We start from the raw sequence: 25,997 nt of genomic DNA, 5'->3' as shown, positions 1-25,997 counted from the left end.
TTAATGGCATGATTTTTTTAGGTGGCTTAGGCAGCTCATCATTTATGTCTATCGGCTTTAGCATGTGGTTTCACCTCTTCCTATAATGGTGCACTCCACTAGACCAGTGAGCTGAGCACCTCTTGGGCTTTTCTGCATCAGGCATCTGTTTCCCAGATGCATGGCTGCGATCTGGTCTTCTCTTCACATTTTCTCTAAAGCCCCATACACACGGTCGGACTTGTACAAACTTTTCCGTGGACTTTTGTACAAAGTGTGTTGTCCACAAGTTTGTATTGCATACACACGGTCGGACTTTTTGACAACAAACACGAACGTGGTGACGTCACAACGTACTGACGCCGCTTCAAAAGAGGACGTTCAATGACTCCAGCGCCACCTTTGGTCAACTTCTGTATTGTAGTCTGATCGTTTGCAATGGTTCTGAGCATGCGTGTTTGTACCTTGTACAAAAGTCCGATGCTTTTGCGTACACACGGTAGGACTTTGCTCCATCGGACTTTTGTTGCCAGAAAGTTTGTCCGTTCGCAGAGCCAACAAAAGTCCGATGAAAACAGAAAAAGTTTGTCCGATGGAGCGTACACACAGTCGGATGTTGCTCCAAAACAGCTCATTTGCATGTTTGTTGTCAAAAAGTCCGACCGTGTGTACGGGCCTTAAGTTTTACCAGGTGGATGTTCAGGTCTCAGCTGATGTAAGCCTCTAAAATACTGTCCTTCAGACAACTCTTTCAGCTGCAAGTAGCACCTAATTTTACCCTTAATAGCATCATGTTGCCATATTAGACTGCTTTTGAATGTTTCATACGTCTCAGAAAACCTCTGATCCTGTATACATTAATGAACAATTAGAAAACATAGAATTTGGGACTTGCTGTAAAATCCTTTTCATAGAATTCATTAAGAGACACGCCTCTTATGATCACTTCTACTACATCCCCTGCAAGACAGGAGGGGGGGTTATACCTGGATAACTAATATTTTCTTATCTGAAAATACCTTTCATCCTGTGTCCCTTAATGAATTCCGAAAGAAGGATTAACAGGGGTGTCCAACCCACGGCCCATGGCCCTAGAGTGTTAAGCATGGGGCCCGGGGCACTTCTGGAGGGATACTGTTAAGCAGTTGTGGCGCCCCGCACGGACAAGCCAAGCCGGTCCTGTATAGAGGGGTGCTGGAGCTGCCTGGTTTTCAATACCCTGGGCTAGCTCCTAGCAGATAAATGCTCCATGGCTTAATCTGGGGGGTGCTAAGCTGAGAACCCCCCCTCCCCTCCACCTCCCCACACAGCACATTGTTAAAATGTGATCATTAACTTGTGATCTGCTCAACTTTTTCTGCTCATTTGCTATCCTTAGGTTGGGTATAAACACTCATTAGACTTCTCCCTACCAGAGTATACTGAACATCATTGGCTGGCAGCTCTGATTGGTTGCTGGCTTTCCAGCATGCCCATTTGACAGAAGCTGGTTGTGAGACCATGTCAGACAGCCAGCTGAACAAGCCGATATTAGATTTTGTGTACCCAACTTTATTAGTGACCATTCCTCTTCTTCCAGTGTGGTCCAGGAAGGTTAAAAGGTTGGACACCCCTGATTTACAAGTAATGATATCCCTATTATCCCACAAAAATTTAAAACATATATAATTTTTTTTCATTGAAAAAAAGCTTGAAGGACATCTCTGACCAAGTCCCCCACCCAGTTACAAAATTTCTTTGAATAGAAAGGTTATACATTGCTAATTTTTCATACATGACTCCTTCAGTGTGTGCACCTATATTGCCTACTCCTCTTCTAGTAGAAAGTAGTGATCCAGCACTGCAGTCCAATGGTCAGGACAGAAGCCTGATATGGTTCAGTGTTTTTTAAGCTATTTTGGACCATGGTCAACATTAGCACTGCCGTCTATGTGTTTCAAACATGCAAAAAAAGCATATGGGTGTGCCTATAAAGTCCATTTTCATTCTATGCTAATCCATTCCCAATTCCCAATTCAGTTAGGACGTTGGCACACAGCTATCTGTGTGTCCACAGTGCCATCCAATGGTGATACATTATATTTCTATTTTCTTATGTATTTAAGACTACAATTCAGACAATAGAGATAAATGTCAAGAATTGGGAGTTCTAAGGATATCCGGGCAGTTGCTGAGGCTGCTCCCTTGATATAATGATGGGATGATGGTACTGTTATATGTATTACGTATATTTTGTATTTGAGGCTATACTCAGTCTATGGCAATAGAGATAAAGAATTAAAAAAAAAATATTCCAAGGTCTAAAGGCAAAAGTCAATGCACACAATTACTGTCTGCATATCAAGTAGACATGGAATAGAAGTAACATGGAACATTTAAGATTTATAAGAAGAAACACTTTTTTGGCAGTGTGATTTAGGCAATCCACCTGTCTATAAAAATATGCAGAACCTGTAGGTAGGCTACAAAAGTAAAGTTATAAGGTGCAGAACAAAACATAATTTTTTTTCCCCAAAAGACTCAAGGGCATTACAGGGAAAAGATACTGAGACTTAAATGGTATAACAATATATCCTAACAAATCATAGGTGGAGTTTGGATTGTTTCAATTTTAGAGAACAGACATTGTACTTTGTATATTAAAGTAGAACTATAGGCAAAACTTTATTTTAATTTTGGACAGAGTAAGGGAGGATTATATCCCCTGTCAAATTTTGCCCCATTGGGGAGATTTCCCTTCACTTCCTGACCCATAGCCAAAACAGGAAGTGAGAGGAATCCCTGCAAATGAAATGTGCCGGCACAGCTGCTTCAAGCCTCACGCCTAGGCCATAGGTCTGTTCCTCAGACCTGTATGCTTGGATCAAGCTCTCTTGTAGCTTACCCAGGGTTCAAACTGCCACCTGCAGTCCCTCTAAAGAATGTGGGTGTCTTCCCAACACTCACACACAGACTCGTGTCTGTAGGGCGGAATCTTCCTGACTCCTCAGCGAGACTTCCTGTCTCCTTGGGAAGAGCTGTCTCCAAGTGGGAGTTCTATCCCTGGGATGTTTCTGAATCCAGCCCATGCCCCTGTTAACAAGAACCAGGGTGAAAGTGCTAATCCACACCGTTAAATTGGGTCACCTCTCCACACTGTGTTGAGTAATTCTCTCAATGCAGGTCACTACATAGGAAATTTGTTGTGCCAAATAATTACAAGATTATCAACCGCTAAATCAGCAGAAAGCAGGTTTAAAGCTAAATTCTTCATACTTATTTCTTGTCTATGTGCCATACTTTCATATTAGCACCAAGGGTCAGTAACATTTCCAGCAAGTGAGGTAAAACATGCTGCACAATAATTCTAGATCCAAGTCACATGCATTGGATGTAGGCTTGTAATCCTAGATACATAAAAAAATGTGTATTTTGAGATACTGTATGTAGTCATCAACAAGTGGTTTATAGTTCAATTATATTTTGGAACAATTGATTATTTTTAATAAGTGAACCATCCTAATTAAATCCAAATGTGATACCTATCTCTACTGGAGCACCCCTAAGGCAGGCCATAGATGGAGTGAAAATCGCTCGACTTCCCCGTAAATACAGTCGTGTTAATGGGGGAATCCCTTCTGCAGACCCATTGTGTTCTCCTGGCGGGGAAGCTCTCCCTGCCGGGAGAACACAGTGATTATTGCTATTGGCTATAGCTTCTGCCAATAATCACATGTAAAATCCAACAGGCTGGTTGTATCCAAGTTGATCAATCAACTTGTGTACATTTAGCCTGCGCATTCATGGTTTGAATCTGTTAAGCCGGCCATAGACAGTTTGAATCTTGGCTGGTGCAGCAGGAACTGGCTGAGATTCAAACTGTCTATGGCTGGCTTAACAGTTAGATTTGAAAATTGCTTACATTATTCAGGTAGTGTCAGGATGTTGTGCAATACAAAGTTAACACATGAAAGGCTAGCGCTAGTTATGGCATGCAGTTACATTGTAACATTTTTGTGACTGATGACCAGATGTGCCCTTTACACTACTGATGACCCAATCTCTGCCAACCAGGCAGATGGGCAAATTGAATGTTTTAATGAGTCTGCAGAGAATCATACTATTCATTAAACATGTTTTCCGGAATGACTAACGGCTTTTTTCACAGATCAGAAACACTACCATGCAGATATTCAGACCAATAAACAACATGCAAATTTGCAAATCTTGTTATAACCACCTGTTTTTTATGTATTTCATGCTATGTTTTTATTTTATTACTGTAGCGCCACCCCTGACGGAGCCGCTTAGTAAATTTGGGTTCTCTGATCTCCACCTCAACCCCAAGAATGACCTCAGCCCCTTTGGCACCCCTGGTTAAATTAAATTGCTGGCAAACACATTTAAAGACACATGTGGAAAATACTGTTATCGTGGCTGTGGATTATCACCAAAAACAGACACACACCTGATAGTGATAAACAAATTAAATATATTATCACGGTTTAAAGCATATGGAAGCTTACAACACTGTTAAACCTTTCTGCAAAGAACTAATACATGAGAAAAGACAACCTTCAATACTTAGCAACTGTAAATTTAGAATAGGGCAGTAATCTATATGCCCATAACACAGACGCTGAGAGGGAGGAGAGAAGATCTATCAACTTCTCAGCTCCTTCTGGGCCACAAACACCATTGAAAGTAACAATACAAAAATAATAAATGGGTTAACAGGTACTGTCAGGAAAGGTTCCCTCCGCTGGTAATATCAATCATTTGGCGTGCAGTTCTGAGATCCACCAGCAGGTGTTTCCTGGCAGTTTGGAGCTGTCAGAAGAGCTTTTCCCTGCTGCAATTGTGTCATATCTGGTCCGCAGTACTGGCGTCCACCAGCGGAGGGATCCTGGCAGTGTGGAGCAGGTATTACCTTCTGCAGTCAGGCGTCACATGACTGATAGCAGCCATTGTATAAATACCCGGCAAGTGCACACACACCTTGCCCTGGTATTGTCCTTGTGCCCTGACCTGATACCTGTTTACCTGATACCTGATCCCGATTCTTGTTTCCTGCATCCTGCCTCCTGAACCTGTTGCAGCCTGATCCCTTTCTCCTTGTCCCCCCATCTGCTGACCTCCTATTTATGACCCTGGCCTGGCTTGACTACGATTCTGGTACTCCCTTTTGCTACATATGCTGGTTATTTGTTTATCTTCACTGTCTGGTTGTTGGGTTTGTTCACTCAGTTTGTATTGATGGTGTGTTCACATTTATATGCATTTACTCTAATAAACTTACTTTCACCTATTTACATCTGGTTCACTCTGTCGCAGTCACATAGTTCTGGTTACTTCTAGTTTATGACAGAATACCAAGGCCATCCCTGACCAGAAGTGGCTGCACAGGGGAACCATTTTGCTTCAGTTTGGTTGCAAACATGAATGCTGATGAGGTTATTTATTTTTCTCTGCTGGCATCTGAGAGTAGTGATTATTGCCGCCAGGCTTTGAAAGGATGGTCTAGTGACCAGTTATTTGCAGCTATCCGTTTGGCTCACTCTCTGGTCGATCAGGGTTATATATTGTTTGCGGAGGTGCAGCCTTTGATCAAGATCTGTACTGAGCTGGCCCTGCCCTGTATCCCAGATGGCCGTATTTCACTCCTCCTTTTAATATGAATCAGGTTGTATCTTTAGTATGGCTTTTTGAAGTTGATTCTGCTGATTTTTGTGAACCCACAGGTGATTGCTGAGTGCATTGTGTCTGCTCAGTCTTTTGTTGGACAGGGAGGCTTAAAACTTCAGTTTGTACAACCTATACTTTCAGCATGGTCTGCCAAACAATCCACCTCTGCCATCAGATATGAGCCTACCCAAATGTATGTTTCCCCATCAGCCATGTCAACCTCAGTTGCAGCCCAGTACACGCTGCTCTCAACCAAATACTCATATCCAGTCTCTGCTCCCTGTACTTATCCTGCATTCAACCCACCTGCCTCCTCTCCGCTGCCTACAAACCCACAAGATCTTCCCCCAGCTACTGGTACCTCTTCTCTGCCATATCACAATCCTCCTTTCCAGTCTGCTGCACCCCTTACCTACAATCCTGTGGTCACCTACAGAGCTTCAGTGGCTAAGCCAAAGAAAAAAACGAAAGTTTTTCCCAACCAAAATGATTTTACCATTAACTCAACCTGCCTCCACACCCACCAATCTGTTCCAGCCCGGAGTGCCAGAGCCAGAATTCCAGCCCGGAGTGCCAGAGCCAGAATTCCAGCCCGGAGTGCCAGAGCCAGAGTTCCAGCCCGGAGTGCCAGAGCCAGAGCTCCAGCCCGGAGTGCCAGAGCCAGAGTTCCAGCCCGGTGTGCCAGAGCCAGAGTTCCAGCCCGATGCCTTCCAGTCTGATGTCCCGGCCTTCCAGCCCGATGCCTTCCAGTCTGATGTCCCGGCCTTCCAGCCTGATGTCTTCCAGCCTGATGTCCCGGCCTTCCAGCCTGATGTCCCGGCCTTCCAGCCTGATGCCTTCCAGTCTGATGTCCCGGCCTTCCAGCCTGATGCCTTCCAGTCTGATGTCCCGGCCTTCCAGCCTGATGCCTTCCAGTCTGATGTCCCGTCCTTCCAGTCTGATGCCTTACAGTCTGATGTCCCGGCCTTCCAGTCTGATGCCTTCTAGTTTGATGCCTTCCAGTCTGATGTCCCGGCCTTCCAGTCTGATGCCTTCCAGTCTGATGTCCCGGCCTTCCAGTCTGATGCCTTCCATCAGACTGGAAGGCATCAGGCACGTCAGGCTGCCTGCCTTCCAGCCTGACGGGCCGCTGCCTGCCTTCCAGCCTGACGTGCCGCTGCCTGCCTTCCAGTCCGATGTGCCAGCTTCCCGGTCCAATGTGCCAGCTTCCCGGTCCAATGTGCCAGCTTCCCGGTCCAATGTGCTTCTGTCTGCTGTCCAGCCTGAGGTGTTCCTGTCCGCTGCCCAGCTTGAAGTGCCCGCTTCCCAACCTGATGTGCCCGTACCTGCTTCCCAGCTTGATGTGCGTATGCTGGCTGCCCAGCTTAATGTGCCTGTTGCCCAGTTCGATGTGCCTTCTACTCAGCTTGAGGTTCCTGTGCCTGCTATCCAGCTTGACATACTTATTACCAAACCTGATGTGACTTTGCTCTTGGCCCAGCTTGACGCAATGGACTTTCCCCAGCAACCACCGTGCAGTACTGAGATCCACCAGCAGGTGTTTCCTGGCAGTTTGGAGCTGTCAGAAGAGCTTTTCCCTGTTGCAATTGGGTCATCTCTGGTCCGCAGTACTGGCGTCTACCAGCGGAGGGATCCCGGCAGTGTGGATCAGGTATTACCTTCTGCAGTCAGGCATCACATGACTGATAGCAGCCATTGTATAAATACCCGGCAAGTGCACACACACCTTGCCCTGGTATTGTCCTTGTGCCCTAACCTGATACCTGTTTACCTGATACCTGATCCGGATCCTTGTTTCCTGCATCCTGCCTCCTGAACCTGTTGCAACCTGATCCCTTTCTCCATGTCCCCCCATCTGCTGACCTCCTATTTATGACCCTGGCCTGGCTTGACTACGATTCTGGTACTCCCTTTTGCTACATATGCTGGTTATTTTTTTTATGTTCACTGTCCGGTTATTGGGTTTGTTCACTCAGTTTGTATTGGTGGTGTGTTCACATTTATATGCATTTACTCTAATAAACTTACTTTCACCTATTTACGTCTGGTTCACTCTGTCGCAGTCACATAGTTCTGGTCACTTCTAGTTCATGACAGGTACAGTAAGCACAGTTCTGTAATGTTACAGGTCCTGAGTTGAAGGGTACTAGTGTCTTCTGCTAGCAAACCTTGGGGCCCTTTGTAAAGAGAGTAGGTTTAATCAATCAAAAGTGAGACAGTAATCCTCTAGAAAATCCCGTTAGGTAGTGGTTTGTAAGAACAGAATGGCTAAAAGTGGCAACTCCAAAGAAGCATCCTCTGACAGTAGAAAGGGGAATAGGTGTGTGCATGTAGTATCTGTACTGTGCTAAGAAAGATGTTGGGTTTACACCCGCTCATCAATCCTCTGGGTAATGACACAACAGAAGTCCCAAATGGTGGTTTAGGCTCCTGGCAATGTTGTAAGGTGCTGGATCACTTCCTGTTGGCCGATCAGGATGGCTGGTAGCTGAACTGGCAGGGTGATGGGACAACGGCCAACAGGATACCTGGATGGGTCTTGTGATCCCTGGAGCAGTGTGTGGGTTGTCTCCACTGGGCTAGATGGCAGTGAATTGCTGAGCAGGGTCCCTGGGCTGAACAATGGAGGACCATGTGGGTGACACTGTTCCTGGCTCCTTTATCCTCAGTCTCTTGGCAGCAGTCTCGGGAAAAGTGTGGCTCTCTCTCAGATGCTGGTAGACAGTGTGGCCCTCTCTTAGGTGGAGTTTCACCGCACAGTCCTGTCACCTCACCACTCCTGTCCTCTATCCCCTCTCCTCATGGTAACTCTCCCCGGTAGTCTCAAGAGAAACGTGGTTTTCTCTCCCTCTGTTGGGTCACACAGCCCCTGTTGTCAGCGTGTGTCTCTCCCCTCAATCAGATGTTGGTACCTCAGACCACTCTCCTCAGATAGCCCTCCTCATATCTTCTGTCAGCACTCTCTCTGTAGTGCTGTGTGGAAAACCTGTCTCTCTCTCTCTTTTCTTTCACCTCAGCACTTCCTGAAACACCCTTTTTTCCCAGTGTGCTTTGTGTCTCTGAGTTTTCTGGAAGGACATCTTAGATTAACTCTTCTTTTATTACACTAAAATAATGGGTGAGTGAATTAGCAAAGTTACACTGGAAAAAGTGGCACAAAGATTTTCACAATACATGCAGTACATATACTGCGGCATGGTGGCACATGCAGGCACCTTAACGTGCATGTATGTGTATTTATGTCAGGTGCTTCCTACACACCCCCCTCCCTGCGGTTTATCCACTGAGCACAGTGGATTGCAGATTCCAGTAATTGGGGCACAAATTGTGAAAAAACGAATTCTATTACATTTCTTAATTTTCAAAGAAATTTTGACAAAAAATTACAACTTCAAAAAACTCACCATGCTTCTTACTAAATGCCTCAAACTGTTTGCTTTCCAAAAAGGGGTCATTTGGGGGGGATTTGTATTGTCCTAGCATTTTAGCTCCTCAATAAATGAGAGAGGCCATCATTGCGTCAAGATTAATCAATTTTCAAATATATATATGTAGCACCCTGAAGGAGCTGCTGGTTTTTGTTGGGCTTACCGTTACCTTACCTGCTCACTGTGTCCATCTTAGTGGTCCCGTTGTAAAGTGGATTAAAGAATGTTAGCTCCGACACCCAGTCCTTTTTCCAAAGGTTTATTTGAAAGAACAAGAAGTTTTGCAATAGAGGGGTAGAGGGTTAAGGGGAGTTCAGGTACCGTGTAATTGCAGGTTAGAGGTATTTCCTTGATCAAGAGGACAAATGGCTTTCACAGGCTGGATATAGCAACCACCAGATAGGCCTCTCTCACTGACCTAGCAGCCGGTGAGATGCTCGAACGAAGTCTCTGCCACAGACTTGTCAGTATAGCGCAATCGTTGTGCAATCCTCTGCCACAGGAAGGTACAACCAGCAACTTGTTGAGAAATTAAAGAACTGTCACACAGTACCAGTTTCAGCCAGTCCAGCAGTACTGTGTGGTAGGTTACCCGGGATGCGTCCTCCAACTGAGTCTCTGGGCTCTTCCAGAGATACCAGCCTTGTTGCTCGGTCCTCTCCTGAAAAAGTCATCCCCTGGATTCTACAATCGCTTGGCTTCTACCCGCAGGCAAGACAGCACAGGACCACCCCTGGATCGGTAGGCTCCAAGACTTTTGGGCCCACCCTTCCAGTTGCAAAGCCTCAGGCCAGCCGGCCTGAGACATTGAAACAGGCAGCACACACACCTCAGGCCAGGAGGGCCATGAGGTCGGGATATCGGACCCCAAAAATATGGCATCTGTACCTTAAGTACCCTTACCCAGAATACACAGCGGGTGAACCACTCCCACTGGGCTATTTCTGGGTAAAAGGGGTACCCAATGCATTCAGCCTGTTGCATTTCCAACACTTACCGGTGGTGACAGCGACACCCACGGCCAAGTGGAAACTAGCACAACCCAGCTGAACTGGTACAGAAACCAGAACTTTGACATAATTAGTCTGAGCCGAACTGCAGCTTCAGACAAACTTAAATTTACAAAAATACTACCGTCGGTATTAAAAAATACCAGTGCTACCTTTTTGGATTTACCAAAGACATGCAACGGAATACATTTAGGCCAAAATTTATGATGAAATTAGATTTTTATTGGATATGTTTTATAATAGAAAATATTGTTGTTGTTTTTTTCAAAATGTACATTTTTTTTATTATTATTTATAAAAAAAAAAAAAACTAGTGGTGATCAAATACCACCAAAACCACTTGCCTACTGGGCACTTTTACCCCCTTCCTGCCCAGGCCAATTTTCAGCTTTCAGTGCCGTCACACTTTGAATGACAATTGTGCGGTCATGCAACACTGTACCCAAACAACATTTTTATAATTTTGTTTCACACAAATAGAGCTTTCTTTTGGTGGTATTTAATCAACACGGGATTTTCATCTTTTGCTAAACAAATAAAGACAGAAAATTTTGAAAAAAACAAAACGTTTTCATAGTTTGTTATAAAATTTTGCAAACAGGTAATTTTTCTCTTTCACTGATGATGAAGCTACAGTGAGGGCACTGATGAGGCACTGGTGGGCACAAATTGGCAGCACTGGTGGGCACTGTTGGGACTGGCACTGATAATCAGGACGCTGATAATTAGTGCCCTGATTATCAGTGTACATGTCCTTTTTACACAAGCTGGTTATTGGCTCTATTCTCTTCTCCTCTGCTCATGCTGTCAGCATGAGGAAAGGAGTGCCGATAACCGACTTCTGTTTACCTCTGTGATCAGCTGTGATTGGACGCAGCTGATCACATGGTAAAGAGCAGTCACCATGTGACTGGGTGGTTTAGTTTGATTTGAGTTGTTCTTGCTCACCTCTGATGAAGCTCTAATAAAGGAGCGAAACATGGAAGGTTTAAGGTCCTTTTCGGAGTACATATTTTTCCATTCCTTTTTTTCTTTTTGACTTAATATCTATCCTCAATCTTTTTTCCTTTTTTGCTGGAGTGAGGTACAAAAATATGCCTGCCAAGACATTCATTTTCCTACTAGAGAAGGTTTTTTGTAGATATGTTCAATATGGGGCTTGTCCATTAGTGGTGTTTTTGCATCCACATGGATGAGTGTACCTGCATTACATATCTGAGAGAGCCAGGTCTTGATGGAGAGATAGCTTCACATTCTGAGTGAGATAGGATTTTTAGACACTATTCCTTTCTCAATTAATGTACATTTCATGGTTGGATAGGTGAACAGTGATAGCTGCCATCCGCATCCTCTAAGACTGGTAAGTATACCCAATTTTATATCTTACAACTGTTTTTCGTATACAAATGATAGTAAATATGGGGGCGATATTGATATCCTTGTGTCCAATACATATTGATTGTTTGCTTTACAAGTTTACATCTGCAGTATATAAATTTAGGTAAACTTGAAGGTACTTAAAACAAGTATAATATATTTATTTTACCTCATCCTATAGGAATTTACATTTATGATCATTAAACATACTTTTAGATTACTGAAATAAAGGTTAAATGTTATCTTGGTGGCCTTTGGTGCAATGGGATATGCACCCTTCTCTAGTTTGAACCTGGCAGGAAATACAAGTAGCCATGCCCACGCACATTACACACTCACGGCCCACCATTGCCACTTATAAGATCCTGGTCCAGGGCAATAATGTGCATCCAATGCTAGAGCGAGTGCATGTAGACAGGAAGTGGCTGAAAAAGCAGATTAGCAGCACTAAGATTACATAAACTGATTAAAAAGAACAAAAATAATATTTTATGAAAAAAAACTCCCTTGTTTTTGATACATACCACTTTAGCCAACCAAATGTCACCTAGTTAGCATACCTCCCAACTTTCTGAGATGGGAATGAGGGACACCTATTAGCAAAAATATGTAGGACATACCCCCTGCCACCCCCCCTTAAAGGAGAATTGTACAAAAGAAATATGATTGGTTGAACCCACAAGTGCTTTTTTTTACCTCTACTATTCCGTTATACTGGCTTTTGAGATTTACAAATGCAGCAATTTAGAAACTGGATGAAAGATTTGGCACTAGGAAACGCTTTTTGAAAGATAAATAGTGCATATATACAACTATATAGATCAGACCAAAATGGGGGACAAATGAGGAGGAATGAGAGACAGAGGGACATTGTTCTGAATCAGGGACAGTCCCTCGAAATCAGGGGCAGTTGGGAGCTATGAGTTAGGGTTTGTGCCTCTTTACAGCAATCTTATGCAAAATGGCCTTGACCTTTTGTCAGGGCTGGGCTCAGCCCTTCCGCCTCTTAGCTGGCTGCTCAGCTGTCGGCTAATTGCCAGGTCCCATCTCTCTCCACAGTTACTCAGCTGTTGATGATCCTGCTCGTCAATCCTACCTACTTAAGCCGCCCAGTCCAGAGGAGCTCTGCCTTTGCCTTGGTTACATCACAAGAAACTATCTCCTGCATTCCTGTTTAAAGGCTGGCTTTGCTGACATTCCTTCTGGCTCCAGATCCTGCTTGCTGTTCTACTGCATCGATCCCTGACTTATGGCTTGGCTGACTATCTGTTCCGCTTACTGAACTTTGGCTATGTTTTGATTACGTTTTTTCTTTTTACTTTTATTATTAAGCAAGTGTGATTTAACTGTACTTCTGTCTCGGTCTGATTTCATGGTTTCTGACACCTTTTTACATAAGTCCAGTACACACTTCAAAAATACCCTTAAAAGTAGAAGCATGGCCGAAGCTTTTTAGCTGTACTTTTCCTGTTTTGAAGTGACAGCAAGCTAAAGCCCATTGTTGGCTGATGTCACAAGCCCGGTCCAGGCTCTGAAAAGATCCCGACCATATGTTGGACTGGCAGCTGGCTCAGTCTCTCAGCGAGCCACTTCCACCCCTCCACAGCCCAGCACTCCAGGTAATGCTGAAGGGGCAGAGCAGAGAGCCTGCAATTGACAGTCACCAGCTCTCTGCAGCCTGAAGACTGAGAGCTGAGCAATCAGCTGTGTTTGGCTGCTCAGTTCTCAGTCTTAGAGCCAGCAGTGGACAAATGCAGCATTGGACTGATGCTGCATCCACCTAGGTGAGTATATATTTTTTTGCTCTCTTTTAAAGCATTCTACTAAGGCTACAGGGACACTTTTTGTTTCTCACGCTGCTAAAATCAGACATGGGTAATCTTTATATCAAACTGCTTTCAGTGTGGGCTGCTACTCAAGAGATTTTCTTTTTTTTTTTTTTTTCTCAAAAAAAGTTTTTTATTATAACACAAACAAAAACATACAGTAAAAAATATATACCAGCAGCAGTCATTACATAAATTGCATGAATAAAAGAGAAACTGACATGGATTCCATACACCTATGATTCAGTGTTATTAGCCATGCCCACGACTTTCAATGTTCATCAAGGATAGGTTACGAGCTACCATTTATCCCACGCTTCTCCTGCACATACCACTACTCATGAGATCTGCCTCTTTCACCCGAAGAATCGCATCATTCACCCCACCTCCCCTATTTATTTCAATGTCGTCTGAGCAAATTAAAGCAACAGCCTATCCATCACAAGGTCTATAGGTGAAATGCCAGGGGTATCTAGCCAGGGTGACTATAGTTTGTCAAATTTGTCTGGGCGCCCCCTATGCTGATATATATATTTCTCCAGCCGGTGTGCGTCAAAAATTATTATTACATGTTATTTTATACATAGATAAGAAAGGGGTGGTGTGAGATCTTATTAAAAACTAACAAATAGAAATATGTTATTAAAAGATAACAAATAGAAATATATTATTAAAAGCTAGCAAATAGAACAATTGCAAAAGTAAAACATCGAGAAGGGAGGGGGGAGTAGAGAGTGTTTGTTTAGTAGGAGATGTGTCTGTGTGTTAGGTGAAGGTTACAGAACACATGTGCCAGCCACTCCTTCAGCGCTGGGGGTTCAACTGCTTTCCAGTGCCTGAGGATTCATATATGGGCCTAAAACAAGGTTCTAGCAATGGCCTGCTTCTGATCCTCTCTAGTGGGGATGTCATCCATAATCCCTAGTAAGCAGGGCTTTGGGTCCAACCGTACCGTGACCTGGAAGGCATTATTTATCGTGGACACGACACCTGTCCAGAACCGGTGAAATTTGGGACAGCGCCATAGCAAATGTATGAGATCGCCATGGTCTCTCATACATCTAGGGCAGTGCGAGTCTGATCTCATCCCCATTTTGAATAGTCTGGCCAGGGTGTAGTGAACCCTAAGGACAATTTATAGTTGGTACAGTCGTTGGGCTACATTAGGGGGGCCTTACCTGTACCGCCTGTAGCGCCTACTCTCACTGTTCTGCCTCAAAGGTGCGCACATACTTTTCCCACCTACTCGCTGCCCCTTGTGGGAAGCTCTCCAGATGGGTATGGAGGATCGTGAAATAGCATCTGGATATAAAACCCCTGAACAGAGAAACCTCTGCCATGTAGTGGAAAACAGGCATCGGAGAGAGAGTCCACGGAGCCCCGTCAGATTGCGCCACTACTGCATGTCTCAGCTGCATGTAATAAAAAAAAGCATTAAGTGGGGGAGGCAAAATTGCTCCCTTAGTGCCAAAAAAGGGCCCAGTTTCCCATCAGCAAAAATGTGCTTTAGGAGAATGACTCCGTGTCTCCTCCACCGACCCCCATCTCCCAACAACAGCAGTTCCTCATAATGTCCATTGGACCATATCGGGTTATTGCTGGTAATTACCTCTACAGCCTGTATCTGCTTGAGCTTATTCCATAATTTTTGCATGAGTACATATGTTGGGAATCTTTTATTGGATTTTGCGTATGCCAAGGCCTCCAACCCTGCCACCACATCTGTTGTTCCCATGGCATGACACATCAGAGCCCTAATGGGGTTAAAATCGGCACCCTCCCCCATCTGCTCTTGTCCAGTCACCATAGTGTGGGCAATATGCTGTAGCTATGCAGCCAGGTAGTAAATCCAAGGGTTAGGGAGTGCAAGGCCTCCCCTCTCCTTGGACTTCTGTAGTGGATCAAGTTTGATCCGTAGGGCTTGTTAAGCCAAATAAAGGCTCTAAAGATAGTTTTAATTATGCGGAACACCTTAAGAGGGATCACCATAGGGGTGTTTTGGAGCGTGTACAGAAGCTGGGGCATAAATACCATCTTAATAAGGTTTACTCATCCTACCATGGACATTTTAAGGCGTGACCATATTTTGGCTCTATCTCTAATCCTATTAATAAGGGGGGATAATTTAAGCGAGGCAAACTCCCTGGGCTCTGGAGTGACCTGCACACCCAGATATTTAAAGCTGTGTGTGACCGGTACCCTGTGGATTGGATTGCATTTCGCTGTCTGGATCTGTGTCCAGCAGCATGAGAGGGGATTTACACCAGTTAATTACAAGCTCAGAGTAACCACCGAAGCATCTGATCATGGACATAGCCTTCCCAAGGGATTCCCCTGTGTCCCCTAGAAACAGCATGGTGTCTTCCACATATAACATGAGTTTCTCATGGATTTCTTTGTATTGAAAGCCCCTTAATGCACTGGTTGGCCCTGATTTGGGCCGCCGTGAGCTCAATGGTGATGGCAAAAAGGAGGGGGTCAATGGGCACCCCTGTTGGGTTCCCCTATGTAGTTGAAACAGTAAGGATATATGTCCTGCCTTCTGGATCACTGCCCGTGGGGAGCATTAAAGCATTTGCATCCAGGAGAGGAAGTTTTCACCAAAGCCAAACTTGCCCATGACTGCCCAAAGGTATTGCCATTCTATGCTGTCAAATGCTTTATGTGCGTCCAGTGACAGCAATTCTCTGTCACCTTCCATGTCCACGCTAGTCTGTAGGTTTAGGAAAAGTCTACAGAGGTTGATTGCAGTGGACTTATGGGGCATAAAACCCGATTGGTCTGAGTAGATGATACTGGATATGACTCCATTAAGCCGTATTGCCAGGACCTTGGCCAGGATATTTATATCGCTTTGTAATAAGGATATTGGTCTATAAAACCCTGGGTCTAGAGGATCTTTGCCTGGTTTTAGAATAAGGACAATATTGGCCCTAGTCATGGATTCAGGTAGGCGTTGGTTCTCTCTGGCCGCATTCAGTACCATAGTATAAGTGTGGGAGGATGCTACTTCCGTATTGCTTGAAAAGTTCTATATGGAGGCCATCATCTCCTGGGGCCTTAAAATTCGGGAAAAGGCTAAGTGCCTCCTTTAGTTCCTCTATCGTAATAGGGGCATCTAACAGTGATCTCTGACTAGGCAGCTCAATACCTTGTAAATAGTCCTGCAGTCCACCCGAGACCTATACAGATCTGAGTAGAATCTCACCAACATCTGCAAAATGAGGTCAGGAGTATTCACCAGTCATCCCCCTCCCCCCCCCCCCCAGGCGTAAGGCCCCAATAGATGGGGAAGTCTGGGAGGCCCTTACTATTTTTACCAGTAATTTACCCATCTGCTCCCCCTCTTCATAAAATGCCAGCCTGTTGAAGAAAAATTTCCGATCTGCGATAGAGCCAGTGATTCTGTCTACCGCTTCCTGGACCACTAACCAAGCCTCCTTTGAGGCATCTGACGGATCTGCTACAAACTCCGCCTGCTCTTGTTGGGTGCTTGTTTTAGAGTTCACTCCATTTACCTCATTGATAAGTAGGCCTCTAAGGAATGCTTTAAATGTATCCCATATTTAATTAAGATCAGATTGTGCCGCTTCCAGAACTCAGACATCTCCTCAGATATCCGTTCTGAATCGGGGAACAGGTTGAGCCAAAAAGCGTTCAGTTTCCATGGAGCTTTGGGCAGATCCGTGGCCGGTTTAGCCAGTACGGATACCACCAGAGACGAGTGGTCCGACACTCCTCTTACCATATATTTAATGTCCTGCAGAAGGTGTACCGTCTGGGGGGGTAGAAAGACAAAGGTCTAGCCTAGACAGGGAAAGGTATGTTTTGGAGAAACAAGAGAACTGTTTCTGCTCTGGGTTGCGGTCCCTCCATGGATCAACCCATCTGACTTCCTCCGTGAATTTCAGCAATGCCGAGAAATTTTGAGGCCATTCGCCGGAGGCGGATGCCTGTCCAGGGCTGGGTCCATATAGCAATTCAAATGTCCCAATACAATGAAAGCAGCGTCCGGACTGCCCCACTGGTACATCAATAATGTTAACACCTCTAGGCTAAATGGTGGTGGCACATATAAGGCTGCAATTATGCATTTCAACTGGTAAATCCTGCACATCAAAATCACATATCGTCCTTCGGCATCTATCAGCTTATCAAATAGTTGAAAATCTACCATACAGTGCACCAAGATATTCACACCCCTGGAATACGAGGTGTGAGTAGAGTGTTACGCCCTAGGATAATGAGGATGTGTCTTCTGTAAGGCATATATGCGGGGAGAAGGTTTTTTAACTGTGGTGGACACCATAGTGCGCTTTAGGGGGCTCTGTAGGCCGCTAAAGTTCCATGAGAGTATTGGTAACCCACTCATTTGAAAGTAGGAATATATATGGGATATAGCAGGCAGTCCCAAGGCCATGGGTGTCTAGGGCAGTGTCAATTCTCTTCCCTTTAGACCATACCGGTCACCGGAGAGATTCATACCCGAGTCCTGGTGGTGCATCCAATCAGATGAGCTTACCCATATCACAGTCTTCCGTGAGTTCATGCCCTCACCTGTGGTGTCAGTTCCTTTACAGTTGCTGGTTAAAACAGTAAAGAAAAAGTTTAAATAGAACACAAAGGGATCCCCGGGCCTGCAGAAGCCCCTATACGAGACCAGGCCTGTTAAATTGCTTCTCTGGGTCCTGCTGACATCATAGCGGGGATGGCAGTGACTCCGGGGGAATTGGGTATAACCGGGGAAAAACATATGATTGGTCTAGCCGACCCATCCAGTAATCTGCTCGTCCAACAGAGGTCGAACTGGTAGAGATTGAGTGATATAAAGTCTCCAATCTTTAACTAGAAGTCTCACTTGCTATCAGCACTTATGAAGTAGGTAAAGGTTATGGCTTCCCAGTAGAACAGGTTAGCATCTTGCAAACTTTGGTTTGGTGAAATAGCATGACAGTGTCCCTCCGCAGCACCCTCCCGTCCTGCTGAAAGACATGCTCGTTAGTGTCCAACCAAGAGGAGGTGTCCTCCGCTGACTCAAAAAAGTGGGACTGTCCCCCCGCTGCAACTCGCAGCTTTGCCGGGAACAGCATGGCATAAGTGGCACGTAGTCTCTGCAGCCTTTTCTTTACATCTGTGAATCTGGCTCTGTGTTTTTGTATTTCCTCTGAATAATCGGGGTAAAATTAGATGCGGGCGCCATTGAACTGCACATTGCGGCGCTCCTGGGCATGGCGTAGCACTATTTCCTTATCTTTGTAGTTGAGTAGTCGGGCCAGTAAAGTGCATAATGGTTGCCCTGATGGAAGGGGCCTGGATGTGCGCCCACTCAACTGAGTATAATGGGGTAAAAATCTCCTTTCCAAAAACTTCCAGGAGCCATCTTTCCACAAATTCCATGGGGTTCCTACCCTCCGTCTTTTCAGGGAGCCCCACAATGCGTATATTGTTCCTACGCAGACGGTTCTTGATATCATCTGAGGAGTGGGGTCAGTTTATCCTTGATATAGCTAATGCGGCCCTCAGCAGCTGTGGTGCATTCCCTGGTTTTCTGCAGGTGAAGTCTAATAAGGCCCAGCTCTTCCCTGAGACCCTGAGAAGTATGGCAGCCAGTGTGGGTTGCTCTCCCTCACCCCCCCTTTTCTGTCTCTGGGGATGGCTGATCAGTGTCCTGTGTGGGGCCCTGTGCAGACCATGCTTCCTCGGACTGTGGATGAAAAATGGCCCGGGGTAGCGAACATGTGCTCTCCCCCACCCAGCGCTTGTCAGTTTTTTAGTGTAGTACAACATATATTTGGGGGGATCCTTTGGCTTTGGGTGTTTTAGGGGTCTTACCTGCATCCTTAAGCTTGTCTGTGCCTCGTGCTCGCTGGGAGAGAGGAGCCGCGGTGCCATGTTGGATTTCTGGTGGGCCTCCTGATTTCAGCTGCTTTCGGGTCATCATGTCTGCCCTGGTGCTCGGTTCCAGGTCAGAATGGGTCTGCGGAGGGTATCCCGCAAAGATGGGGCTGTTTCTGTCGTTTTTACAGGCTGGGAAGAGGATCAATGCAGGATCTGAAGAGGGAGCTCAGTGAGACACGTCCGCTCACATGTCGCTCCTGGCCACGCCCCCACTCAAGAGATTTTCAGTAACACAATTGAGTGATTGATTTTCCATAATTGCACAAAGCTGCAATTTCGTTGCATAGCAGAAACTATTAGCAATGAAGCTATTTTGGTCACGGGATTAAATAGAAACAGGTGACTAATCACTCAACAATTGCACATTTAGAAAATTCTTACCAATAATGTATGCCTCTGTGAAATAAATCTCATGAGACTTTTACCATTCACTCAACAATCTCCCTCATTAGCACTACACAGAGATTTTTCAGTCTGCAAGATTAAAAATCACCCCTGTATAGAAAGTTATATAAATGGAAATAACAAAATAAATACAAGGCTTCCTCTAAATCTGGGGTCTCCAAACTTTCTAAACAAAGGGCCAGTTTAATATCCTCCAGACTTTAGGAGGGCTGAACTGTGGTCATTGGGAGTAAAAAGTAAAAAGTAACCTGGCATCAGTGGGAGTAAACAATGTATCTTTTGTATTATGGTGTGAAATAGTGCCATATTGCTGGTGTCAGTGGGAGGAATAGTGTCCCATCATTTGTGTCGGTGGAAGGAATAGTGCCCCATCACTGGTGTCAGTGGGATTAATAGATGCCGATTGGCTTAATTATGTTGAAATTACCACATCTAAGATGGCCGAACTGACACTTCCGGTTTCCATATATGTTCTGTATTAACCATAATCAAGATGGCCGCGAGGGCACTTCCTGTTATGGTGTATTTAAGGAAGGCTATTGCGGCCAATCGCGATCCCCTGATGAAGTCACGTGATTGACGTAACGCGTAGGGATTGGCCGTGAGGTAATACCGGAAGTGACGTAAGACTGGCGGAAGTTGCCAGGACACCATTTTCCTTATGTGCTGTTTGTTATTTCTATTCATGTGAGAGTCCTATCATTATTTTAATAAATTGAACCTTTGATTTTACCTAATACTACACTATTGTAGCCTTTATCTCTCTCCCTATATCCCTATTGAGTGGCATATTTTCGCGGAGCTCGCTACCTGGCTTTGCTTATGGTTGATACAGGGATGAATGGCCCCCTGGTGGCCCAGTGTGGATGTCCATAATTTCCATGTGTCAGGAAACCGTTCCTTGCGATCGGCTCTCCGTACGCGCACGCGCGTTCGTGCCGCGGGTCGTCGTGGGCACGAGCGTCTTCCGACGCGCGCGGGTGCACGTCGATCGTATGTGCGCGCGGTACACGCACGCACGGGCGAGCGTTAGCTCGATTGGCGCCAGTGGCCCTTTTTAAAGGCACAGTTGCATGGGTTCTGTGCTGTCTCGTCTGCAGCTTGTGCCTGAAGTAACCTGCTTATCTGCCTGCTACCTATCTGATACCTGACCCGGCTCCGTCTGACCTTGTTGACCTCTCCTGCTCCGACCCCGGCTTGTTTGACCCTTCTTGGACTGTTTTCCTGTTGCCGAACCTCTGCTTGTACCTGATACCTCTGCTGACTCCTGCTTACTTCTGTGTCTGCTACCTTCGCATCCAGAAGATCCATCCATCCTGATTCCACGGTCTGCAGTCTTCTCCTAGCTGCTTCCCTGCTACAGAGAGTTCCTGCTCCAGAGGATCCTCATCTACCCAGCACCTGCTGCTGCACCTGGCTGGACTCTCCTACCCCGCTGCGCTCCGGTCTCCCTGTTCCCATTCCAGTGAGACCAGAACCAGAGCCGTAAGAGAGGTCCCCTTCCACTAAGTCAGACTCAATATCTGAAGTCCCTAACACCATGTTTTTAACAACTGAAGACCCCCTGGTGGTAAAGGAGAGAATGGAGGTTATTCATTGTACTTGATGTGCTATTATATCAAGGAGTGGAGGTGAGAGTTCTGAGAGGCCATATCTTTTTGCATCATATTTCACCTGCTGTTTCCTGGATAAGAATTTATTTGAACTCTTCTGGTGCTGTTGAACATTATTGAGAGACTTATTTTTTTATGGTGCCTATTTCCAAATATTATTGCTATTTGATTGCACTAGCACTTAGCACTTTATACATTTAATATTTTTTATCAATCACCATATATTCTTTTGGACTTATTTATGATGCGTGCCTTTCTAATATAATTATTTATACATATTTTTTGCATCAGCACGTTGCACTTTATATGTATATTATTCACTGTTACACATTACACTTGCGCAGGATCATTATTGATTATATAATAGTGCACCATTGTTGGTGTTAGTTTAAGGAAAAGTGCCCCATCATTGGTGTCAGAGGAAGGAATAGTGCCTCATCACTGTTGTCAGTGGGATAATTGGTGCTCCATTGTTTGCGTCAGTTTGAGGAATAGAGCCCCATCATTGGTGTCAATGGGAGGAATAGTCCCCAATCATTGGGGTTTGTGGGATTAATAGTGCTCCATCACTGTCGTCAATGGGAGAAATAATACCACATCATTGGTACCAGAGGGAGGAATAGTGTCTTGCATCAGTGGAAGGAAAAGTTCCCCAAGGTCTGGATAAAGGCAAGCAAAGGGCCGTTTGGAAACCCCTGCTCTAAATGGTGGAGATTGTGAGGTGGGCGGATGAAATCACGATTACCACAATAGCCAGAGAAGGTCATGTAGTCATTGATGAAAATACAAGGCTTTTCCTGAATGGAGAAGAAGCACTTTGCCCAGTTCTCTCTAATTCCAACACAGCACCACTTACTGTACGCAATATGGTCCATTACAGCACCCACAGCAGCTGCGTCCTTCTGTAATGGAATTCGATTGCTTGGGCCAGCTTTTCCCAAACAAATTATTTAAAGTGTAATTAAATAATCTAGTATTCTATTTTAAATGTAAATTCCAAGTATCCAAGCACTGCCCTTGCAGGAATGTCATTTATGGGTAATAAGGCAGGGAGTGTCATTGCATATATAAACTACACTACTATATTTGAACTAGCTTCATTTACATAGTACGTGTTCTAGTTTTTTAAGAAAATGATTGCATTCTGAAAAATGGTAATAATAGGCCTTGTTAATATGAATACCTGCATTATGTTTCAGATATGAGGATTTGAGGCCATGTGACGAGACATTGAGGAAGCTGCCAACTGCTAAGTAAAGGTGATCTTGGTTAGTGGAATAGTGCCACTTCAAATATGCTAACAATGTGAGCACACTTGAGAAAACAGGCACAAGCAAGGAACATACAAAAGGCAAATGTGAAGATAATTGCTTAACTAGCAGCAGCTAGATGTCATTGGGGCAGTAGTACCCAGAGGGGGGGCTGATGGGAGCTTGAGCCCCAAGTGTGCCCCCAAAAATCCCTGGGTCTCAATAGTCCTAAATTCGTTATTAGCCCCAAGCCATTTCCACAAGCAACAGGTAACGATCTCCCACTTATCCAGCGCGGTCGAGTGATGTACAAAAGGTGCCGCCTCTGGGAACCTGCTCCTATGATGGATGTCCCACTGGTCCAATGCCGAGACTGCGGAACGTGTGACATCCATCATAGGCACCGCCGGGTCCAGGAGGAGGCGGGAATGACACTGCGGCTGCGATGGGCACTTGGAAATTCCCGCTCGCTCTGTGTAAATGGCCAGGCAGCAGAGGGGCTCTCCTATCCTGGCTCTCTCTCCTATCCCTCTCTCCCATCCTGGCTCTCTCTCCCATCCTGGCTCTCTCCCCTATCCTGGCTCTCTCTCTCCCATCCTGGCTCTCTCTCTCCCATCCTGGCTCTCTCTCTCCCATCCTGGCTCTCTCTCTCCCATCCTGGCTCTCTCTCCCTGGTGTGTGCAGCCTGCTGTGGAGTGGTCGGAATGAGATGGGCTACACTACACAGGTAAGGCTGAGCTGCAGGATTGTCAGTAGGTTGCCTGTCACAGGGGGAGTCAATGTATATGTCACGGGGGTCAGTGTATGTATCAGAGGGGTCAAGGTATGTGTCACGAGGATCAATGTAGGTCTCAGGGGATGAATGTAGATGTCAGAGGAATGAATGTAGGTGTCAGGGGCCTCACTTAAAGGAGAATTGTACAAAAAAATTATTGGCTAAACCCACAAGTGCTTTTTTTACCACTACTATTTCTTTATACAGGCTTTTGACATTTACAAATGTATCAATATAGAAATTGGATGAAAGGTTTAGCTCTGGAAAACACTTTTTGATAGATAAGTAGTGAAGTTTATATACAACTGAATAGATCAGACCAAATGAGGGAAAATTGAGGAGGAAAGAAGGACAGAGGGATTTAGAAATCAGGGGCAGTCCCATGAAACCAGGGACAGCCCCTCGAAATCAGGGATGGTTGGGAGTTATGCTTCATTCCAGGCAGACCCCCAGCATTTGTGTATCACTGTACAGTTAAACAAACATTGTTAGCAATAGAAAATAGAAATAGATTTTTATAGCATAAAAGACAAAGTCTCTTCTGTCCTAAAAATCTACATGCTAACATTTTTTTTCTAATTTAGTTCTGCTTTAATGTTGGAGGAATTTAGCTGCTTCTCTTATCATAGTGAAACAGAGATGGACGTGTCTAGGAGGGCTTCATAGACGTGGAAATAGATCCCAGAGTATTTGTCGAGAGGCTTGTGTAAGCAGAATAGGGCCAAGCTGGCATTGAGGTTAATTGGTGACACCTTCTTGTCCTCCCAAGGGGAAATACGTAGTTGGCCAAGAGAGAGGAAGCTCAGTATTTGACTTGAGTGTCTTGACTGCACCCTAATAAGGATCCACTACTCAAGATTGCTTATGTTAAAGTCTGCAAATATTACCAGCCTTTGTCCATGTCTGTGTACTCCGGTGCCTATTATCCCTCATTACAGACTTGTTTCCTGTGATGCCACACCTTGGCCTCTCAGAGAGGTAAAGGGAAAGGCATATGGATGCCAGATGGTCCTTGGAGGATCCTCCAGCTCACTGCTGACATCTAGGTCCCTCTGGAGAAAACAGATCCTGCTAATGTGGTAATGGCTGGTAATGACGCAGGGTGTACAACTTATGCCGTGTACACACCACCAGACTTTTCGTCAGCAAAGGTCCAACGGAACGAATCCGTTGGAAAATTCGATCGTGTGTGGGCGTCACCGGATCTTTTCTGTCGAAAAATCTGATGGACTTTAGAAATAGAACTTGTTTCAAATCTTTCCGCCGGAACCAGTTCCTATCGAGAAAATCGCTCATCTGTATGCAGGCCCGACGGAGCAACAACGACGCAAGGGCAGCTATTGGCTAATGGCTATTGAACTTCCATTTTCTAATCCTGTCGTACATCATCACGTTAAACGATCGGACTTTGGTGTGATCGTGTGCAGGCAGGTCCGTTTCAGCGGAACTCTGTCGAAAAGTCCGTCAGAGTTCATTCCGAAAGATAGTCCGGTCGTGTGCATGCCGCATTAGGCCTCTTGCACAGGGGAGTAAAAAACATTTTTATTGATTTTTTACTGATCTGGATATAGATGCCTTGTTCTCTATGGAACCATACACACACAGCTGAGTAAAGATCAGTAATAGAGCTATAAAACAAAAAATGTTTGTGCATATATATATATATATATATTGCAAAAGAATATGAAGAAGAATTTTACTCTTGTATACACATATGTGCCCTTACGCGCATTTACGAGAGGTCATTATGGAATATTTCACTCATGGTCTTTTGGTCAACAAGATTTGGAGTATAAACATCAGTAAATTCTTACATCCATGTGCAATTGGCCTCATGGTGATGTGAGATATCTTGAAAAAATTGATTACTAAATGGGGAGCTGATCTATGGCATAGAACAAAGGTAAAATGGGCATCAGTGCTAGTAGACATCTTGATGGGGACATACAGATATATGGATTTTTTTAGCACAGGAACCTTCTATAACCACTTGACTTCCAGAAGGTTTACCCCCCTTCATGACCAGGCCATTTTTTTTTGCGATATGGCACCGCGTTACTCTAACCGACAACCGCACTGTCACGAAACGCTTTACCCAAATAAAATTTGTCATTTTTTTTCCACAAATAGAGCTTTATTTTGATCATCACTGCGTTTTTTTTTGCGCTATAAACAAAAAAAGACTGACGATTTTGAAAGATAAACAAACCTATTTTTCCGCTATAAAACATATCCAATAAAAAAAATTAAAAAATCGAATTTCCTCAGAAATTTAGGCCACTATGTATTCTGCTACATATATTTGGTAAAAAAGAAAAAAAAAAACCTATTAAGTGTATATCGATTGCTTTGCGCAAAAGTCATAATGTCTACAAACTATGCTATATATACTGGAGTTTTATTTATTTACTTTTATGCTAGTAATGGTGGCGATCAGCAACTTATAGCAGGACTGCGATATTTCGGCAGACAGTCGGACACTAACTGACACTGTGGGAACCAGTGACACTAATACAGTGATCAGTGCTAAAAATATGCACCGTCACTGGGAAGGGGTTAAACATCTAGGACGATCAAAGTTTTAACTGTCTGCCTAACCAGTGTTTTTGTGTAAACTGTGTGCTGCTTTTTACTAAGGGAGTAATGGATTTTATCCCCTGCTTTGCAGGGACACAAAATCCATCGCTTTCCCCGAGTCAGAATGGAGCTCTGCCTTGTTTACATAGGCAGAGCTCTCTCCTGTGTCTCTGCCCAACGATTGGTGGGTGCCAG

Source organism: Lithobates pipiens, unplaced genomic scaffold (genome assembly GCF_037356315.1).
Source record: "Lithobates pipiens isolate NorthernLeopardFrog02 unplaced genomic scaffold, aLitPip1_a1.2 Scaffold_16, whole genome shotgun sequence".
In the NCBI taxonomy this organism is placed as follows: Eukaryota; Metazoa; Chordata; class Amphibia; order Anura; family Ranidae; genus Lithobates; species Lithobates pipiens.
Note: the sequence above shows the minus strand (reverse complement) of the source record.